This window comes from Oncorhynchus clarkii, chromosome 3 (genome assembly GCF_045791955.1).
Source record: "Oncorhynchus clarkii lewisi isolate Uvic-CL-2024 chromosome 3, UVic_Ocla_1.0, whole genome shotgun sequence".
Classification (NCBI taxonomy): Eukaryota; Metazoa; Chordata; class Actinopteri; order Salmoniformes; family Salmonidae; genus Oncorhynchus; species Oncorhynchus clarkii.
The window spans coordinates 24,869,354-24,886,349 of NC_092149.1; the positions used below are offsets into that span (position 1 = coordinate 24,869,354).

At 41.4% G+C, this 16,996-nt stretch overlaps 1 protein-coding gene across 4 annotated transcripts in view; it reads left to right on the forward strand.

The window, feature by feature from the left end:
• Window positions 1-269: 269 nt before the first annotated feature.
• The window catches only part of LOC139391657 (growth factor receptor-bound protein 10-like), an 89,666-nt gene continuing 72,939 nt past the window's right edge, over window positions 270-16,996 (forward strand). For 3 of the 4 annotated variants that reach the window (XR_011629588.1, XM_071139078.1, XM_071139084.1), the window contains exon 1: window positions 270-451. The gene's annotated coding sequence lies outside the window, so the exon portion shown is untranslated. The remainder of the gene's footprint in view (window positions 452-16,996) is intronic. The other variant, XM_071139113.1, reaches the window with a different exon arrangement.

Genomic DNA, 16,996 nt, shown 5'->3' on the forward strand with positions numbered 1-16,996 from the left:
AGTAAGCATTTCTCTGTACCGTCTACACCTGTTGTATTCGGCGCATGTTAATTTTTTCCAATGTGTTAATTCTTTCCAATGTGTCAAGTAATTATCTTTTTGTTTTCTCATGATTTGTTTGTGTTTGTGAACAGAGCCCCAGGACAAGCTCTCTCTCTCTCTCTCTCTGTTCAGTTGATGAGTCTACTGAATTTTCCTCTCGAACTCAGAGACATGAGGCGATGTGGGCGGAGTCAGCCGAGAGGGGAGGGAGGAGTTGTTTCGTGTGTGTTGAGGAGTCAGCTGAGAAATAAACTGCTAGCTGCTTGTCCTCATCGGGAATGTTGACCACTGGAGCGTCTTGAGCAAGAAAAGCAAAGCTGTTGCGCTAGCAACAGTCTTCCCATCCCATCCCAAGTGCAAGGCTGTCTGATTGCTCTTGTTTGATTTGCTACAGAGGCCTGTCAATAAGGTGAGTGTATTATTCCAATATCAAGGGAGTCTTGTGTTATTTGAAATATGGTGTAATTGTATGCATCTTTCTTGACTTTCTAGAGCACAGCAAGCAAAGTTTAGTGTAGCTAGCTGGCTAGTGCCTCTGGATGTAAACTGCTGTCGGTGAGACTGGAACACAGCGCAGCGTGGCTAGTAGCGTGAGGCGCTGTCTTTCACGAAAGTGTGAGGGTTTGGATGTGGATAGCTGTTAGGACTTGTTTTGCAAATGAGTGTAATTTGTTGTCTAAAACATAGGGTAACATTGTTCATCACAAATGTGACAGTTACTAAATAACCTGAGCTTAATATAGCCACATGTCTACCAAGCGCTATCGGGACTGCATGCAGGCAGATAAACTGTGTTCGTGTAGGGACAAGGTTGGAAGAATTATGATCTCCTGTATTGGGGCAACTAAAGCTTACTAAACTACTATAGTTGGGTAGTTAAAAGTACCAATCCAGAGGGGTATCAATAAGTTATCCAGCTAACTTTGATTAAAACGAAACTAACTATTGATTTTCTGGTTCATTAAGAAATGTGTTTTTGGTTGCTGAGTCAATTAGACCATGCCCATTTCAAGCGTATCTTTAAAATATATATATATATTCAGAATATTTAGCCAATTAAGTTAGCTGGCTCATTGATCCTGTTTTGTAGTATACCCCTCTGATAGGCCTCAATATATAAACAAGATTTTGCGTGTCGTCTCGGCTTTCTGACTGTTTACTGTGCTGGCTTGTTTACAGATATTGCAATAGCTGCTTACTATCCAACTACCAACCAGGCGCAGGCCCTGCCTGTCCTACCCGCAGTAGCCTATACGTCCTACCATTTTCACCGGTCCGGTTAGTCTTATCCCATGGCTTCATTTGCTTTGGGGGTGGGGTGAAAAGCGTTTTTCCAGTCAGCTAGCTACTCGTGTACAGAACCTTGGATGGTGGTTGGCTTCTACAACCCCTTTCTATACAGTATACTTATAGTAGGCTTATTCAGAGGCAGAAGTATTTCAAATCTAACTGGATGGGACATCAGGGATGGATTTTGTCAGGGATGTTATAAAATAAAACGAATGTTATGCTGTAGATGTGATATGTGATCATATTAGGAATCCAAAATAACATATTTGTTTGACTTAATGCTGATTCAGCAGAATTACCCAGCAGTGTACTACTGTACAGCTCATCTAAGAACTGTAGTTGGTGAGAACCATAATAATATATAGATTAATCATAATGGTACGTTTTGGGAACAATCCCTATCCCCTTCCACTAAACTACATTTTTATTATACCTTTAAAAATGCCATTACTAATGTAGGCCTACTATGTAACATGTTAATACAACATTCTTACTACTTGTGTAATTACATCATCACTACACTGGTATAACAGCAACTTAATAGAAATTGTTACTAATATAAAGTGTTACCAACTCGTTTTAAATTCACACCCTCTGCTACAATCTAGCTATTTCAAGTCTGTGTTCTGTAAGCGACTGACATGATGGGGCATGAGTTTAGGAGGCCGAAGACAGACAGCTAGCTCAGAGCTGCTGAGCTCACATATTTTACATATGCAACCTGTCTTGACATTGGCGGTTCAAGTCTCTTCTCTGGAAGAGTCTGACTAACAAATGGCTTTGTTGTATCATATCCTATTGGCATTTCATTTGTTCTACCAATCTATTCCATTCATCATACAAGCCGTTCATTCAGTGAATGTAGGCAGACCTATTAGCTTGTTGGTTTAATTTATTATTGGGGATGGAAAGTGAAAGGGATAGGCCAAGTTCACTCAAATTACAAATTCCCTTGTTGAGAGCTGTCCAAACTTTCAATCTGAAGAGGCCTTGCAGACATATAAATTGTACTTCCACATACATTTTATATTATTATTATGTTCTCTGTCATAGTGGTGATCTCTCTCACCCAGGCCCTAGCATTCCATTCGGCCTTGCGCCAGTTTGCAGTCGTATAACACTCGCTATTCAGTGCCAATACCCCCTTATTGATGGCTGGTCATGGTGCTTTTTCCTGAAGTCTGGGATGCAGAGTCAGAGTTTTGGCCTAAATCAATGACACCAATTACTAGGTTATGTCCTATTATTGCCCAAGTTATTTCTCTCATCAGTTATGAGCACAGCTGATGTTGATACACCTCCTGTATTCTGTCTTAATAAATTAGAGTAACTCATTTGAAACAGAATTTTTGTCTGTGGGTGTGGCGGTAGGTGCTGTTTGGAAACAGGTAGCTGAATCATGAAAAAAACTGGACATTATAGGCTAGGCCTGCTTCTCTTGTGTAGATAGGTGTCAATGGTTGTACAAAGCAATAAAATACTTCCGAAGAACCCCAAGGCTTGTAGATGAAAAAAGTTGTAATGCCTTTGTTAGATTACTTGGCAGCAGGACAAGATGAAAAAGCTTTGCAGGCAGCTAGAGAAGCCTTAGTTTGTCTGTGTCACTTACCCTTCATTTAAATGTAATCATTTTTTATCTAGCTACCTCAGTTATAGCTAAGTAATTACATTCTGCTTACTAAAGTAATCTGTAATTGATTTACAGAAGGGCAACTTAATATATTTTAGCTTACTGGTCCTATAAATACTTGCCATCATCCACCCATGATTACCCAGAAGGCAGAATGATGCAATGATTGTCTAACCAACCAACCACAGCACGGTGGATTCAATTTCTCAATGTCTGGAGCTGGTCCAAATCTGTTTGAAACCTGAGAAGCAGGAATGCTGTATTTTCTAAAGCAGGTAACTGAACACCCCTGCTAGTTTGTTTGTGTGCAGGAAGAACAGAGAGAGTGGTGCAGAATGATGGCGATGTTCCAGAAAATGTCACTCAGCCTCTACGAGCTGGAATCTGTGCTGTAAAATCTAAAACAAACCAGGGTTAGTGGGCTTGGTGAGATGTATTCATGAAAACAAAAATGATTTTGAGTGACATTCTTCCCCAGTGAAACTTCAGAACAATAGAGGCATTTTGTGCTCTTGAATTTTATCGCTGTGCCTGGACATCATTAGTATTTTCTTCTCAGAGTTTAATGGTTCATTTGGATTTATCTGTACATCGTTTCTCATATTATCAGTACATATTTCACCAAACCTATAAGTGATGAGCACTTGGAGAAATCTATTTCAATGATTTATAACATACAGTATGTAGGGCCCTATAAAATATGGGTTGCGGACAATGCGAATGGAATCACAGAATCCAGATATTAAAACGGAATTCAACAATATACATTTTTTGTTGAACTTCGTAGGAAATCAACTAAATGTATTTAACCTATTTGAAAATGCATTCATTTGCTCAAGTTAATCATAAGACATGAACAAAATGCACACGTAGCAAGGTTTCCATCCAGTTGGAACACATTTTCATGCAAATATTCTAAAATAAAAACAACATGTGCATTTTCCCACCAGAGATGGGTTTCCATCAAATTGAACTGTTAGCTGGCAGATACAGTGTGGGTAGGTAGGTTAGAATGACATTTAGGGCAAAATATCATTTTGTATTTGTCAAACGGCAACCAAGCATCAAGCTCATCAGCCTAATAAACGGTATGCTTTCCCAAGTCATAGTGGGAGGACCACATAACATATCATCACGTGACTCCCAAGTTTTCTTCGATATGATGGTGATTATAGCAATAAAGATGTTTCCACCACCATTTCTCGCATAATACATTTTACCGACACAAAAAGTTCCCATATTGTCTAGTGTATTTTGCTTTGTCAACATTTGGAAAGTTTAAAAACAAATGTGCTTTTTCCATCAGGTCTGTTTATCCGACATGTACTCTACTCACATAAAAAGGTTGGATAGAAACCTGGTTAGTGACTTGTGCTTTGCTGCAACTTTCTGAAATGGCACAGGAATGCCCCTGTCTGTGTGTGTGCGATATGTCCATTTGTCTAGTCTACACTTTGTGTAGCTGTTAGCAATAATGCTAATGATAGTCAGATGATGGAAAGGCTTTCCCAAAAACCTTATCAGTTAAATGTTAACTACAAAGCCTACGCCCACCTGGCAGAATGATATCATGATTATTTGCATCAATCCAGCTGCCATTTCTTTAGCAAACTGCTTTGTTTTGTAAAATCAAAATCACACAAGCGCAACAGCAACACCGCTAACCAAACAATGGTCTCTGTCTGGTGTGCACTTGAATTAAAGGGTAACTACACACAATATTCTACATTTCTTAGACTTTTCCCAGACCTCCAAAGTGATCTCCTGATGTGATGTAGCCCTTTACACTCGTACCGTATACAGGTTGAAAATGGCAGATTTGGGCACTGATGAACACCTACATTTGAACGCAGTGGCTGTACAGTAACAAGCTATACATGATCGCAATGGTTTGCTGCAATTCTACACATAATCTGCAGCCAATTCCCATGAGTGTAAAGGGTTTGGCATTGTTGTGGACTTAGAACATCCTATTTTGTGGTGATTTTGAGAGTGAAAACCTTTTTGTTGTTGTTGGAAAAACCGAAACCTGGAAAAACAAAACTGAGAAATTTTAATTTGGGGGAAAAACGAAATGCAATTGGGCACAAAATACACCAGATGTTATAAGGCCCTACTATCATAGGGATAGGGGGTTTCTGGTCAAATTAAGTTTGTTTAGGGGGGTTTGTGTTGAAAATTACTAAGACCATAGATACAGCAAGCCTATTCCTCCTTTTCTCTTCTAGCCTCATGAAGCCTAAATTCCCTATTGTTATACCATGTTTATTACATAACTCAATGTAGGCTATTCAATGTTAGTTAGAAACTCTCATATTTCCAGATGATCAGTCTGATCCATTGTACAGTAGCCTAAATAATCATTTATTCTATTTACACTTCTTGATCTTATTTAAACTTTTTGAATAACACGTCCCTTAGATGAAATCTTGAGTTCTTAGTTGAATAAAAACTAAAATAGCCTAGCCATAGCCCACCCTGGCAGCAGGCTTGTGCACAAACATAACATCTCCCTCCCGTCCAAGCCATTCATTATGCACATTGCATAAGGTCATTTCTCCCATTCATTTCGCCGGCCCAATGAAATCCTCATCCAATTAGCGATTGTCCATGTCTCCCAAAGCCTTTCTCAGACTTCAGCTGTTCAAGCCCTCCACGATGACATCAGGCTCTCTCTTATAACCTTCTTTACGCTGCTGGCCCGAAATAATGAAGCTGCCATTTAATGAAGAATCAACATGTGAAACAAGCACATCTACTGAGGTGTGACAACAATCTGAACCATCCACTGATAAAATAGTCAGCCATGACAGAGATGGCAGTGTTCATTTGGAACTCGGTCCAGTAAATTAAAACCTGTGCTGTACTACAGACAGTCAGAAGAAACTTATTGGAGAAGTAGGTACTTATTTATGCTCTTCAGTTCTTTTCATATGCATTCATTTGCTTATTGAATGTCTAATTACTTCAAACTACTACATTCTTCAACTATGCTCAATTGCTTGTATTGTCTATGGATTACTGTGTAATTGCTATTGGATGACTGTGTATTGTGCAATTTTACAGATTTAAAGGGATGATTTACTCCTCTCAGGACCCGTATCTTATCAAGTTGTGGAATCTGGCTGGATTTTCTTATCTAGTCTACCATGCACAACAAATGAAATGTTCCAAAAATACTTGCATTCCAATAGTTATCATCCCTTCAAGACACGTCTCTCAGCAAACTGCAAACTGTTTTCTTAGTTCATTTGACATATCCTTTGAGTGCTTCTACCTTAAAAACAGGCTACATTGTCACCTTACTGTAGAGAGGCAGGCAGTCCCAAACCAAAATCTTCCTTAAATTATGAATTTTGCATGACGGTGCGCCTTCCAGCGACATTGGACTGCTCTGTTCTGGCTTGACTTCAGATTTCTAAATGGTGTTCCATGTACAGCTTGAAATACTGCTGGAAAATACAAGGCTACATCTCTTCTTCAGTTGTTTGCGCCTAAACCTCTTGTCATTTGCCCTGATCAATGTGGACATGATGATGTAGGTTAGTTATAAGACAGATGCCCAGGAACCCTAAAGAACAGCATCTTGTACGCTGTCTGGCGCTTCCTACCATTGCAGCAGTCTTCTCAATCCTGAGTCTGTGCATGTGAGTGTCAGTTGGATGTTACATATGTCATTTAGGTGTGAGAATGAAACAATGGGGTTTTGGGAGGGAGGAGGTATGTTCAGTTAAGATTCACACGCTGCTCTTGCAACCGTCACTGCTTGGAGGCAGGACATTTTTTTAAACTGTGTGAGCTCTTGTTGGCGTTTGGATGGGTCATAATGTGGCCCTTAATAGGGCTGGCACAATTACCATGTAATAGTGTAAATGACGATTATGGATGAAGACCTTCACGAAAATAAAATAATAGTCATAACCGTTTAAATTATTATTATTATTACAGTGCATTCTGAAATAATTCAGTATTCAGATCCCTTGACTTTGAATAAAAACGGAAATATCACATTTTATTTAAGTATTCAGACCCTTTACTCAGTACTTTGTTGAAGCACCTTTGGCAGCGATTACAGCCTCTGGTCTTCTTGGGTATGACGCTACAAGCTGGGGAATTTCTCCCATTCTTCTCCGCAGATACTCTCATGCTATGCTCTGTCAGGTTGGATGGGTAGTGTCGCTGCACAGCTATTTTCAGGTCTCTCCAGGGATGTCTGATCGGGTTCAAGTCCGGGCTCGGGCTGGGCCACTCAAGGACATTGAGACTTGCGGTTGTTGTCCTGTTGGAAGGTGAACCTTTTCCCCAGTCTGTGGTCCTGAGCGCTCTGGAGCAGGTTTTCATGAAGAATCTCTCTGTACTTTGCTCCATTCATCTTTCCTTCGATCCTGACAAGTCTCCCAGTCCCTGCTGCAGAAAAACATCAGCATGATGCTGCCACCACCATTCTTCACCGTAGGGATGGTGCCAGGTTTCTTTCAGACGTGATGCTTGGCATTCAGGCCAAAGAGTTCAATCTTGGTTTCATCAGACCAGAGAATCTTGTTCCTCATGGTCTGAGTCATTTAGGTGCTTTTTGGAAAACTCAAAGCAGGCTGTCATGTGCCATGTGCCTTTACTGTGCCTTTACTGAGGAGTGGCTTCCGTCTACCATCTGGAAGCTACTCCCTTCTCCACAGAGAAACTCTGGAGCTCTTTCAGAGTGACTATTGGGTTCTTGGTCACCTCCCTGACCAAGGCCCATCTCCTCCGATTGCTTAGTTTGGCCGGGCTGCCAGCTTGGTGGTTCCAAAATGATGGAGGCCACTGTGTTCTTGGGGATCTTCAATGCTGCCGACAATTTTTGGCGTCCTTCCCCTCAACACAATCCTGTCTCAGAGCTCTGCGGACAGTCCCTTTGACCTCATGGCTTGGATTTCGCTCTGACATGCACAGTCAACTGTGGGACTTAATATAGACCGGTGTGTGTCTTTCCATGTCCAATCAATTGATTCTACCACAGGTGGACTCCAAGTTGTAGAAACATCTCAAGGATGATCAAGGGAAACAGGATGCACCTGAGCTCAATTTCGAGTCTCATAGTAAAGTATCTGAATACTTATGTAAATAAGGTATTTCTGTTTTTATTTGTAATAAATTTGCAAAAATGTCTAAAAACCTGTTTTCCCTTTGTCCTTCAAATAAAATAAAATCAAAAGTTATTTGTCACTTGCGCCGAATACAACATGTGTAGACCTTACCGTGAAATGCTTACTTACAAGTTCTTAACCAACAGTGCAGTTTAAGAAAGAGTTAAGAAAATATTTACCAAATAAACTAAATTAAAAAAAATAAAAAGTAACACAATAAAATAACAATAACAAGGCTATATATATAGGGGGTACCGGTACTGAGTCGATGTGCGGGGGTACAGGTTAGTCAAGGTAATTTGTACATGTAGGTAGGGGTGAAGTGACTATGCATATATAAATAACAGTGAGTCGCAGCAGTGTACAAAACAAATGGGGGGGGGGGGGTGTCAATGTAAATAGTCCAGTGGCCATTTGATTAATTATTCAGCAGACTTATGGCTTCGGGGTGGAAGCTGTTAAGGAGCCTTTTGGACCTAGACTTGGCACTCCGGTATCGCTTGCCGTGCGGTAGCAGAGAAAACAGTCTATGACTTCGGTGACTGGAGTCTCTGACAATTTTGGGGGTTTTCCTCTGACACCGCCTGGTATATAGGTCCTGGATGGCAGGAAACTTGGCCCCAGTGGTGTATTGGGCCATACGCACTACCCTACCCATTGTAGCGCCTTGCGGTCAGATGCCGAGCAGTTGCATACCAGGCGGTGATGCATCCGGTCAGGATGCTCTCGGTGGTGCAGCTGTAGAACTTTTTGAGGATCTGGGACCCATGCCAAGTCTTTTCAGTCTCCTAAGGGGGAAAAGGTGTTGTCATGCCCTCTTAACGACTGTCTTGGTGTGTTTGGATCATGATAGTTCGTTGGTGATGTAGACACGAAGGAACTTGAAACTCTCGACCCGCTCCACTACAGCCATGTTGATGTTAGTGGGGGCCTGTTCGGCCCGCCTTTTCCTGTAGTCCACGATCAGCTCCTTTGTCTTGCTCACATTAAGGGAGAGGTTGTTGTCCTGGCACCAGGTCTCTGACCTCCTCCCTATAGGCTGTTTCATCTTTGTCGGTGACCACTGTTGTGTCGTCAGCAAACTTAATGATGGTGTTGGAGTCGTGTTTGGCCACGCAGTCTTGGGTGAACAGGGAGTATGGGAAGGGAACTAAGTACACACCCCTGAGGGGCTCTGGCCGCAGTCCCAGCTCCCCTCCCCAGACCCAGCATCTCCAGCCTAGTCCCAGCCCCAGCCCAACCCCTCAAGCCCCAGATTCCCTGTAGCTTTAGCCCAGCTCCCCTCCCAGGCAGCTCAGTTCCCCAGCCCCAGCTCTCTTCCAGCCCAGCTCCAGCTCCCATTTCCCTCATAGCCCAAGCAGCTCAGCTCCACAGCTGAACAGGCCAGAGCTGCACATTCCAATGCCCCGGCCCGCACACTGCCCGAGGGCCTTCTTTCATCACCACTCTTTGGCCTACAAATCAGTGCATACCATTCAGGGCATTGCTCTTTTTTTATCCAATAGCCTACGTGGAAAGAATTTGCTCCCAGCATTCCAGAGGACTGCAGTGAGCTTCATCCAGCAATCATGTGGTGTGGTATGGAGGGGATGATCTGCAAGCAGGCAGGCGGTGTGGCAGGTAGGCAGTGTAGCAGGCTGGCAGTGTGGCAGGCAGTGTAGCAGGCAGGCAGTGTAGTAGGTTGGTATGCAGACAGTAAGGCAGGCAGGCATCGTAACAGCCTGCAAGACCGGGTCTCACCTGCTCAGGTGGAAGCTGGCCTACTTATGCTCTTTAAGGCACAATCTGGGATATGTCCTGCTGTTCAATCAGTGGGCTGAAACACAGATTGTGGCTTTAAGGTGGCCAGAATGCAGGGTCGCGTAGTTTACTGTTTGTTCAACATACAGTGAAGCTTTTTGTTTTCTTTGGAGAAACAATGCCACTAGAAGATTGTCACTCTCTTGAGGGTTACCACCCAGCATGTGGCTTTCAATGCGTAGTAGTATTAATCCTTTATCCTTTGATGGACCTTGAGGACACCATTATTCTTTGCATTTGAGAACCAAGCCCTATCAGTGGTTGTGCTTGAGCTGTTTTTCAAGACAGAAGGACAGAGTTAGGCTATTTCATATAAATGTTTCTTTAAAAATAGAAGACATGAAAGCAATTCAACTTCAATTGATCTTCAGTTTGATCATAGTCACACTATTTTTGTCCAAATGCTTAGACTGTAAGAGATACCTGTGAGGTGTTTGTATTTTTTCTATTTCAAGTTTACACATCTAGGCCTAAATGCCCATTTCAAAGTTTTCCCCAACGTCCACAGGCCTACCTCACAAATCTCAGGCAGTATGCATAGTGCTGTAAACGTACTGGGTAGTAATAGTAATGACTAGACTGACTTGTGTACGAGTCTGCTGCACAGGTTGCTGTTATGATTCTGGATGGCCAGAACTATAAATAGCCCTACTATTTTGAAGTGTGCCCCAATTTGGAAGGGAGGGGAATGTATAGCCCTGTGAATGCTATGCAGTTGGGCAGTGTCAGGAGAGGAGGGAACACAGACAGGTCCCAGAGAACCCAACCCACCAACTCCATTTACAAGGAAATATTTGGCAGCCGGAGCCATAATAAGTTTATAGATTTCTGCTTTACCTCAATTATTTGGCCCAGAAAGATGAGGTTAAAAGTTGAGTGTTTCCCACCCACACTGTATCTAATGGAATGTGGGCCTATTCAAGAGAATGTGTTAGCAGTTTTCTACTTCCATGAAGTTTAGGCACTTGTTTAGGACCATGTATATATTTTACATTCAATTTGCTCAAGTATCTATTTTAAACTGTTCTGTTTACCCTATGTTAAGTTTAGCCTTATGTTATGCATATCATTAGGGTATATCAAAGGGAAGCCTTTGTACATCTTTTTTTACCTTGATGTTTGAGGCCTATAGGCTATTTGATACCAGTGTAGGTCTTAATGAAATTATTTGGTGTTCCATTCCTTCATTCAGTCCGTGTTAATGGAAGCAATGATGTTGACGACACTGTTTGTAAATCTGTGCTCGATTAAGACGCTTGTTAACCAAGAGAGATTCCATCATGCATGGAATCACAGCCACTGACTGACCAATCAGTTAGTGTGACGGCTCCTTAACGCCCATCTCTGGTCCCAGCCTGGGCCTTAAAACCAGCAGCGACATGCAAAAGAGGAGATCTCTTCTCTTCAGGGAAATGTTGGTTCACTTTCAATTAGGCTTTACTTTAAATAGCCAGCGCTCATGGTGATCCCAAGCCTAGGCTTTGCCTCTGTTCTGGTGCGAATCACTGCAGGATATTAAAGCTTTCCCCTCACAGTATAAGCACACATTAAGTTCTTACTGTACTGTACCAGGCAAAAGCAAGCCATTCCAACACCGTATGACTGTCAATGTGTGGTTGAAATCTAGAACGTAAAGAATCAGCACACATGAACTTGTTACTGTACCGTAATGACCAAGCAAAGCAAGCCATCCCAGAGCCTGCCACAGTAGGACTACTGCATAGTTCCAATTAGAGGTCGATCGATTACCGATTTAAATCGGCCAATTTTATATATATATATATATTTGTAATAATGACAATTACAACAATACTGAATGTACACTTTTATTTTAACTTAATATAATACATCAATAAAATCAATTTAGTCTCAAATAAATAATGAAACATGTTCAATTTGGTTTAAATAATGCAAAAACAAAGTGTTGAGAGGAAAGTAAAAGTGCAATATGTGCCATGTAAAAAAGCTAACGTTTAAGTTCCTTGCTCATAACATATGAAAGCTGGTGGTTCCTTTTAACATGAGTCTTCAATATTCCCAGGTGAGAAGTTTTAGGTTGTAGTTATTATAGGACTATTTCTCTCTATACCATTTGTATTTCATATACCTTTGACTATTGGATGTTCTTATAGGCACTATAGTATTGCCAGCCTAATCTCGGGAGTTGATAGGCTTGAACAGCGCAATGCTTGAAGCACAGCGAAGAGCGGCTGGCAAATGCAGGAAAGTGCTTTTTGAATGAATGCTTACAAGCCTGCTGCTGCCTACCACCGCTCAGTCAGACTGCTCTATCAAATATCAAATCATAGACTTAATTATAATATAATAACACACAGAAATACGAGCCTTAGGTCATTAATATGGTCAAATCTGGAAACTATCATTTCGAAAACAAAGCATTTATTCTTTCAGTGAAATACGGAATCATATCGAATTTTATCTAACGGGTGGCATCCCAAAGTGTAAATATTGCTTTTACATTGCAGAACCTTCAATGTTATGTCATAATTATGTACAATTCTGGCAAATTAATTACGGTCTTTGTTAGGAAGAAATGGTCTTCACACAGTTCGCAACGAGCCAGGCGGCCCAAACTGCTGCATATACCCTGACTCTGCTTGCACAGAACGCAAGAGAAGTGACACAATTTTCCTAGTTAAAATAAATTCATGTTAGCAGGCAATATTAACTAAATATGCAGGTTTAAAAATATTTACTTGTATTGATTTTAAGAAAGGCATGGATGTTTATGGTTAGGTACGCATTGGTGCAACAACAGTGCTTTTTTCGCGAATGCATCATCCGTTTGGCGAAGTAGGCTGTGATTCGATGATAAATTAACAGGCACCACATCGATTATATGCAACTCAGGACAAGCTGGATAAACTAGTAATATCAAAACCATGTGTAGTTAACTAGTGATTATGTTAAGATTGATTGTTTTTTATAAGATAAGTTTAATGCTAGATAGCAACTTACCTTGGCTCCTTGCTGCACTCACGTAACAGGTAGTCAGCCTGCCACGCAGTCGCCTCGTGGAGTGCAATGTAATCGGCCATAATCGGTGTCCAAAAATGCCGATTACCGATTGTTCTGAAAACGAAATCGGCCCTAATTAATCGGCCATTCCGATTAATCGATTAACCTCTAGTTCTAATATAGCACATGAAGAATGAATCCCAATGAAATGCATGCAGTCAGCTCTCATCATAACATCAAGGACCAAGTACAGTCTAGTAGTTATGTTGTTGATAGGTGCCCCTTTTCCTCCGTATGTTAAGATGACATTGATTGTCACAACATAGTTGTATCGTCACGTACAGTATAGATCTACTGTTGTTCTCTAGCTCAGTGTGACTAGACAGGCAAAGACAACAGAACAAGTTAACTGCATGAGAAACATGAGCATAGCCTGAGGAATAGACCTCAAACCTCTGACTGCACCCCTCCCTCCCACCCTGGCATGGAGAAATGTTGACTTGAAATCCCACAAGCAGACAGAGGAAATTTGTCTTGTTGAATAAGAGCCCAGTGGAGAAGGAGAACCCCTTACTTTAATAGTTAAGGCTAATAGTTAGCATGCTCTCTCTCTCTCCGCTCTCACACGGCTGTAATAATTAAGCCTAGCTGTGATGAAGATGTCCATTGTTAAGGCTCGGTTTGAAGTTACATTCTTCGTTCACGCAAGCTTGAGCAACAATCTCTCTAATTAGTACAGATGCGTACAGTACCAGTGTCACACGGTGCTCTAAAGTCCCCAGCCTTTCTAGTTGATCTATGCTTTGGGGCTAATTGCTCCGTTAAGGTCACAGTTAATCATATTTCACTATTCTGTTCAAGTGGAATGAGTGAAATCAAAGGCCCTTTTATCCCCCCCCCCCCACACACACACACAGGATGACTTTGATTCTGAAAAGGAATGATTAAACATAGGTATATGTTTTTTATCAATTTGTCCAATTATGGCAAGTAACCCCCAAGGCACTTGTCATAAGAGCACACTAGAATGTTCTGATTTTATTAATGGAGGAAAGCCCTTCCAGCCATATCTCACAGCAAATAGTGTTTATCACACATAGTGTGCCTCTCCTCTCAGACCAGCTTTATGATGAGGGCTTTACTGTTAAGTGTCATAGGCGAAGGGCAAGAGATCAATGTTTCTTCTGTTCTCAAGATCACCCGTACAGGACAGTATGACTTATAAATCCGTGGGGCTACACACAGACCGGGACTGAGACGCACATAGCAGTTCAAAGTGCGGTGCGTACACACAGTGCACACACACAGAGGACACACACCCACACACACTAATTACAAGTGAGCCCATTCAGTGGTTCTATTGATCCAAGTGCCAAGCTCTTTATTGTAGATAAACTCATGAGTGGATCATTATTTGCATGTTAAAAACGTTGTTCATGCTCTGCTTTCTCAACAAATTGGAAACTAAGACAGTTTCTCAGAACTTTTAATGTAATTTATGTCCAATCAGCTTTTTGTATTTTGTGGATAATTCATATTTTGTTATCAGGTTTGGCGGACTGTAATTACACAGTTATTTAATTCTGAGGAACTTGGAGGAACTGTTGTAAACTCTAAGTCATTGTTTGGGATAGAACAATATTTTAATTTAAATGTTTGCCTAGTGGAAGTTTGCTTTGACTATGGCGATGATGTATGTCCAAGAAATCTCTGAAAAGTCTGTTTCTCTAAGGTTTTCTATGTAAGTCAGAACCCGAGGAGGAGAAGATTTTGCTACGTTCGTTTGTCAATCTCAGAGAGAGGCAGCATGAGGAAAAAAGCTCATGGAATCTGCCCATTACTTTTCTGTTGAAACTAGTGGCAGGGGCCTCCGCGACCCAGTGGAACAGACATGTTTTTCAAGGAACACAAACTGTTCAGTTAGTTCCACTCAGCATCAAGGCCTGGGCCTGCCTGGCTCTAGTTCTCTATCTGATGAGAGTGGAAGGCAGAACTGCTACTGAATGAAAATGCTGTGCTACTGTATTTCCCCTGCTGATAAATTAACAGCAGATACCTACTAACAAAAGGAGGTCTCTCTCTCTCTCGTCTCTGACGATGGTCCACATGATCTATGGCCACCATGACATCCTTCAGGGGGCTTCCTCTAATTTTGTTGTGGAGCAGGAAAGAGTAGGAGTGGTGCTGCTGCTGGCTGTGAAACTTGCGGCCAGCTTTTACTTTCTTATGTAATCAGGCAGGGCCATGGGACGGGAAATAGCACTGTAACAGTACCAGGCAGCCTGAAAATCCTGTGAATTCCTGAAAATAGTCCATTACTACATGGCATGGGACAGTCTAGGCTTACTGCAACTCCAAACACCGATTAATAGCCTGATAGAAGTATTTCTGAAATATCATCAAAAGGGTCTCACTCAGAGCCATCTACATTGCTCTTTCCATGACAAACTGATCAGGTGAAAGCTATGATCCCTTATTGATGTCACTTGTTAAATCCACTTCAATCAGTATAGATCAGTGGTTCCCAAACTTTTTATAGTCCCGTACCCCTTCAAACATTCAACCTCCAGCTGCGTACCCCCTCTAGAACCAGGGTCAGCGCACTCTCAAATGTTGTTTTTTGCCGTCATTGTAAGCCTGCCACACAAACAGTATACAATACATTTATTAAACATAAGATTGAGTGTGAGTTTTTGTCACAACCCAGCTACTGGGAAGTGACAAAGAGCTCTTTTATGACCAGGGCACAAATAATAATACAGTAATAATTAGGGATGCGCGATATATCGGTGAACATATCGGATGTCTAGTTTAACGCTGATGTGCAAAACCGATGTCAAAGCTGACGCGCATACCTATATAACGTACATGATGTAATGACGCCACATACAATTTTGCTCTATACATGCAACACAGCATTCCTTAACTAGCCCACAATGTCTGCTGTGTGGATTGAGTGTCAACAAGTCGAGCAGTCATTTGAAAGAGTAACACATTTCAGCGGGACAACTCAAAGGCGAGTTCCATTAAAGCCAAGATAATCGAATTCATTGCCCTTGACAATCAACCGTTCTCCGTCGTGAGTGATGCTGGCTATCGTCGACTGGTCGAGCATGTAGTGTTTGTATATTTGTCAGATGTTGCACTGCCGGAGTTACACAGTAAATGCGTCACTCTATTAGCGTCACGAAATACATACTACGAAACGCCGTTTGGGTCTTTGCGTGTCAAAAAAGATACAGTAGCACTGTCAAAGCTGTAGAAAAAAGATGTGTTTACATTACTGCGTTGGTAATAAAGCGTCATTTGTTTGACCGCAACTTCTGGGGTAGCAAGCTTTAGCTTGGTATCTAGCTAGCACCAATACAATCAGCCTGAAAACAATGACCAGTAGAAACTGCAGTGATTTTCATTATTCTTAGCAATGATTTAGGAATCCTTGTATTAGCTAGGTTGCCACTTGTTGTTCCCCTATTGAAATTGAACTTCAGTTCATGAAAATAAATAGCTAGCCAGCTACGTAACCCTGTTGCCCAAAGCTAACGTTATAAGCAGCCAGCAAGCTTAATCTGGCTAGTGAGGCTCAACTGGACTATGTGTTGTGAAGCTAGCCACAATAAGGATTAGGCATAATAGTGGAATTTGCGGTTTGCCTTCAAAAGAAAAGTATGTAATTGACAATGATGCAAATGAATAGAAATAGTAGAATTATGCCATACTTATATATCTTGAAGGCAAACCGCAAAGTCCATTATTGTGGCTAATACTTATTGTGGCTAGCTTCACATAGATCGGTCTGACCACCGTTATTTTAGATGATGACACCTAGCTATATAGTTAGCTAGCTAACTATAGCTACTGAAACAGATTGTCATTTTTGGGGAAGAACATTGTTTGCATCCATCAGCTAGCTAGCTTTTTTCAAATGATCAGCACTGTAGGTGCGCGATACAACTTTACCAGCATCATAGCATACAGGTGATGGTGTAATCAATGTGTAATAACTATGTAAAAAATGTATGAACGCGTTAAATTATTATTTGACGTGTAGTCATATTCAGGTCCTGATTGGTCAACAAGCTTATTTGACGTGTTAAATAGTATAATTTTTGACATGCAAAGACCCAAA